The sequence below is a fragment of the Squalius cephalus genome, assembly GCF_949319135.1.
Source record: "Squalius cephalus genome assembly, chromosome: 8".
Classification (NCBI taxonomy): domain Eukaryota; kingdom Metazoa; phylum Chordata; class Actinopteri; order Cypriniformes; family Leuciscidae; genus Squalius; species Squalius cephalus.
In genome coordinates this window covers 11,900,887-11,906,886 of record NC_137129.1, presented here as the reverse complement: position 1 = coordinate 11,906,886, position 6,000 = coordinate 11,900,887, and positions in this window count along the sequence as shown.

Genomic DNA, 6,000 nt, shown 5'->3' with positions numbered 1-6,000 from the left:
AAGTGGCCAAAGGCTCTACTGTTCTTTTTCCATCTGTAAATATATTTTGGGAGACTACAAATAAGGTTTTATTAAAAACAACTAGGAAAATGTTAGGAACCTAAGGAATCTGGAGAATGTATCATGTGGTGGTGTATCAAGGATGCATTAAATTAAAATTAAAAGGATGCATCAGTAAAACCATTCCTAATTTTACACACTCACACACACACACACACACACACACACACACACAAAAGAAATCTATTTAGAATAAACACTGTTCTCTTGAACTTATAATTAATCAAAGAATCCTGAATGAAAAAAAAATTCACGATTTTCATATAAATATTAAGCAGCATAACTGTTTTTAACATTGATTTAAAAAATAAATCTTGAGCAGCAAATTAACATATTAGAAGGATTTCTGAAGGATCATGTGACACATGGTGACTGGATTAATGATGCTGAAAATTCAGCTTTGCATCACAGGAATAAAAAAAATAAAATTCTATTGTTTTTTCTGTAACAATATTTCAGAAAATTACTGTTTTACTGTATTTTTGATCAAATAAATGAAGCCTTTGTGAGCGTAAGAGACTACATTAGAAAACATTAATGAACCTTACCGACCTTTTTACCAACTTTTGAATGCTAGTGTAGCCTACAAGCAACTAAAGGCATAATTTAATAAATGGGATTCCAAATGGGAATGAAAAAGAGAAAATTGGAAAATTGGAGTATTGAAATAAACAATAAGAATGACACAATAACCACTTCTGAATGATGAGAATAAGGCCGAGAATGGAGATGAAGGTATCTCTCATTACTTACTTATCTCTCATTATCTCATTATCTCTCATTACTTATTACTTGCTCTTGGCATGAGAAACAATGCTCTTCACCCCAGAATCTTTCAAACACTGTCCTTTCACTCTCTCACAAACACACACCCACCGCCATATACAAGTAAGGGTTACTGCTCTGTTCATTTGCCATTAATTAGATTTAGCCTTTGTCAACCAAAATCGAGCTTATCTCTCTGCCCAGAAAGTCCACAGCGCGGTCGCCAAAGCACACTGCTTTTTTTTTTCAGAGCGTTCGGGCTCAAAAGCCACGGCTCCATCATTTAAATGCTTGCCTTTTCTGTCCGTCGCCCCTCCATTTTGTTTCTTTGTGCTTCGGATGGAAAGGGAGGCTGTGTTTCATGCGCACCCCGAGCTGTGTTAAAGCAGTGTGTCAGCACTGTTTTCCTCTCATAAATAGCCCTGTCTATTCTTTACAATATCTTTATCATTGTGCATCTAATAGGGTGTTATTATGAGCAGACAAAATAAGCGACAGCTGGGTGTGAATGTGTGCGCATGGGTTTAGTATGGGGGGAGAATCAGTGCGTTTCAGTAGGGCAGAGCAGGCCCACTGGCAGTGCAGCTGCAGCATTACTGGGTCAGTGTGCCATCGTGTTATTCGGCATCACTGTTCTCTCTCTCTCTCTCTCTCTCTCTCTCTCTCACCCTCCCTCCCTCCCTCGCTCCCTCGTGCTTTCATGTTGGACATCACCCTTAAAAAATGCCAAACTGTGGCAGGCAGTCAAGCACTGCGCACTGTGGTCAGCGGGAGTGCTTTCTTTTTTCTGTCTGTGAAGGTGTCTGTAACCCCCAGCGTTCAATGTGGAAGTTAGATAGAACAGGCTGGTTTGATTCTTGCATGCTCTTAATATTTAATTCACCATTGAAAATGTAAAATTGAATTTTTTTATGGAATATTGCAGTGTTTATTATAAAGGATTTATTTGTGCTCCGCCCACTTATCTAAGCCCCGCCCACTCCCATGAAGCACTGCAAATTATATAATTGAGCCAATCTCTCTACGCTCTCAAAATACTGAAATGTTTGTATATATATCCATATTTTGCAATAAACTTAAAATATATTGGTTTTTATACATAACATTCGTGAATGTTTTGTTTAATTAATTCGATTATGCAGTTCGCAATGCTTCATGGGATTGTAGTTCTTTCCCTCATTAAAGCTGTTAAGTACACAGTCATGTACATTTGTCTCATGTACATGTGATCTTTCTTATGGAATATTGCAGTGTTTATTATAAATGATTTATTTGGCGCGACGCGAGCGACAAATCTCTGACAGTAAACTGATGCCACATTTAATTTATGACATACTGACATGAAGGACAAATGCTTTGCAAGGGATGCTTTGTCGCCTCCAGTGTAGACAGCCTTTAGCTGATGTGGCATGATGCGACACGAGCGATAGCGGCCATGTCCAGTGTAGACACGGTGTAAGCTACAAGGTTGTTAATCCATGGCATTTGCTTCTGATGAAGCCGCCAGTCCACATCATTTCAGCTTATTTTAGAAAATAATCGTTTAACAGTGGAATTCCTAGTGAAAATGACATTACCCATGATGCTGTACAGAAAATTACACCAATCAGAGAGCCGAAAAAAGCAAAACGCTCCTAAATAGCTCTTTAGCTCCGCCCACTCCCATGAAGCACTGCAAAATATATAATTGAGTCAATCTCTCTACGCTCTCAAAATACTGAAATATATGTATATATATCCATATTTTGCAATAAACTTTAAATATATTGGTTTTTATACATAACGTTCGTGAATTTTTTTAATTCGATTATGCAGTTCGCAATGCTTCATGGGATTGTAGTTCTTTCTCTCATTAAAGCTGTTAAGTACACAGTCATGTACATTTGTCTTTTTGTAAGATTTAAAAAACTTTTTTGCTACAAATTAAAGTTTGAAGTGTTGTGCTTCACCTCGTTGCTGATTCGGCTTGGTTCATTGCTTATTACTCTTTAACGAAGACTTTTTTTTTAAATCCCTATGGGAAAATTAATGAAAACAATACTTCTGGAACCAGCGCCGCTGAGAGGGTGCTAATGCACTCCATTGCAAACCACAACAAACCAGTCAATGGATGGACAAAATCAAGTCCCGTCCTCATTCGAGAAGCCGTTTCACTCTAGGGAAGAAAAGACTATTAAAACGTCTGTTTCATGTTTACTTTAAAGAAAATACTTATAAATGTCATTCAATCAGTCGTTTTGTGAGATCCAGTGATAACAGAACAGCCTCTATATAGTGTAAGTGTTAGTGCTCCACACACGCCCACACATAAGATCACACACTCACAAATTGGGTAACACAATTCTGTTCACAGCCCTGTTAAACGATTAAGTGCTAGTGCAAATCCTTTTTGACACGTGAGAGCGCCACTGACCTTATTGCTAATACTACGACAACAGCTGTAAACAGGCTTGTTTGTGTGAGCTGCTCAAATGCAGTTCCCAAAACACACCGGGTAATCCAAACTTAAACAACAGGTTGACATGTTTAAAATTAATCAGTTTTGCAACCGAGATACTCTTACAAACAAAAAAAAAAAATAATGCATACTTTTATACATGATCACCAGTGAGAAAATATGAGTAGTGCTTGACAATGTAAAAGTATCCAGCATGATTGATTGTGGGTGGTTGCTTGGGGCATTATGATGCGGTTGCTAAGGTGGTCTGGGTGTTGCTAAGTGGTTGCTAGGATTGTTGCTGTGGTGTTGCTATGGTTGTCTGGGTGGTTGCTAAGGAATTACTAGGGTATTCTGGGTGGTTGCTAGGGTATTAACTGGTCCTGGGTAGCTGCTAAGGCTTTAATGACGGTATTTTGGGTGGTTGCTTGGGCATTACTATATGTTTCTAGGATGTTCTTAGTAGTTACTAAGGCATTAAGTCTGGTTTTCTGTGTGGTTGCTAGAGCAGGCATGACGAGGGTGATTCTATAGGTTGTTGTGGGTAGTTGGTACGACGTTAGTAGTTTATTTTGGGTGACTGCCAGGGCATGACTTGGAGATGCAGGCCGGATCTGGGCCGACACTATGTTGCTGTCTGGGTAGTCTAAATGCAAGATATGCGCTGAGGATTAATAATCAGGGTTAAGCGGTTAATCAATAAGTTATGACGACATTTCTTTTTACATTGCTTTAACTCATCAAAATAAGTTAAAGGTATAGCGGAGGATTTTCTTTTTCCGGGTGGATCATCAAGACTATTGGTCCTCCTAAGTGTCATCATTCTGGTGATATGTTTACGTAAGGCCGTCGTACGTGCTCGTTCACACGATGGCGTGCACTCAAAACACAGGTTGGGCTTCCCACTGATGCCTCAGTCGCGAAGTTTCTACTTGACAGGTAAAGTTTGGCATGCTATTTGGAGAAATCAATTTAAAATCACTGCTAGTAAAAGTTAATGTAAGCTATGATTAGCTCGTGCATACGTTTAAAAGGCGTTCCCTCTCGGGAGCAGGTAGAGTGTTGCGCATGTGCATTTTTTCAAAAAGTGGAGAGGGCGGTTCTTTTCTACAATTCGGAAAAAACCTCCGCTATACCTTTAAGTAATTTAATTATGTTATACAAGATTCAACTCATGTTTTAAGGCAGTTTAATGTAATTTAAGTTGAAATGACTTAAACATCCAAGTTGATTGTACTTAAAAATTTAAGGCAGCAACTTTTTTTTACAGTGTGTTGACTAAGTAACGTTGCACCTACATGTCAACTCTCATTAGAGTATTAGTAGACTGTCTTCCTTATATCTGTTAACACTTTATTTTGATGGTCTTCCAAAAGACATTCTAGTTCTACTGACTATAAGTAACTTTGCAAGTGCATGTCAACTTATTCCACTAACCCCCTTATTCTATTAACCCTACTAATACTTAACTAATACTCTAATGAGAGTTAGTTGACATGTAGGTGTAACGTTTCTTATAGTCAAAAGAATGTCTAAAGGGGACCGTCAAAATAAAGTGTAACCATGTAAAAAAAATAAAAAATAAACAATAATAATTATAATCAATCATATCCATCTGAATTAATTTAACTGGACATTTTGCTTATATTTGTAAAGTTAAAAAAAGAAACATTTGCTATGCAAACTGTCTTTCCTCAGATGTGTCTACTGATTGCTGATGTGTTTCCTATGATGGCTCATTCACTTCCTCATGTGCTTGTGTGTGTGGGTGAGTGTGTGTGTGTGGGGGGGGAGCTCTACCCTACGCAGAAAAATAAAAATAACCTTTAGATACATGTGAGTAGATTTAGCCCACATCCTCACGTTTTTCTATTCCTCTCCCAAACCTAGTGTGGAGAGGAGAAACAGAACCAATATGGGGGAGAGGAGCAAAGCCATTAAAATGTGATTTTTTATTAACAAAGTTCGGGAGGAACACATTCAAATGATCTTCCCAATCTGTATGAGAGGAGGCCTCTATATATATAACTAACTCACCTATGTTCCTCCACAGTTTTTTGTGCATCCCTCCACCACCCCGACTTGTCACTCTCGGCTGGTTCCTATCCCAGTCATGTAAACGGAGGGAGTACTCTGAGTTCGCACCACATTCTGAGCACGCCAAATTCGCATCTTATATGATTATTTGTAAGTGTGAACTTGTGAAAAGAAGAAAGGGGATGGGCAAAATATGGACAAAGGTTTATAAAGGAAAGGGGATTTGGAAGGTGGTTGGCCCGTGCACATAAATCCATTCAGCCCACTGTCCATCAAAATGGCAGTGGCTGTAACACAGTGGCTGGCCTGCATGTTATCTCCCGACTCACCTGTGTCTGCATTGTGCTTCTTGTATCAATCTCTAGCCTTGGGCTATTCATGGCAGCGTCTGTACACAGGGAGAATCACAGTTCTCAGAATTGCACTGTTAATAGAGTGGCTTCATGTGATAGGTGAAACCAGAGATGTATGAGGTTTCTGTTAGAGAGAGAGAGAGAGAGAGAGAGAGAGAGAGAGAGAGAGGAGAAAGTCCCTAAAAGGAACTGTAAAACACCTGACATTAACATGCAGCACATCCTGATTTTGCAGAGTTAGACATGTTCCTGAGTCAACATATTTTGTTGATCCTTGAACAACATTCCTGTTCGAAAATGTATCCCTACCCTAAACCCAACCCTACCCATAAGTTACCCCTAAAATCA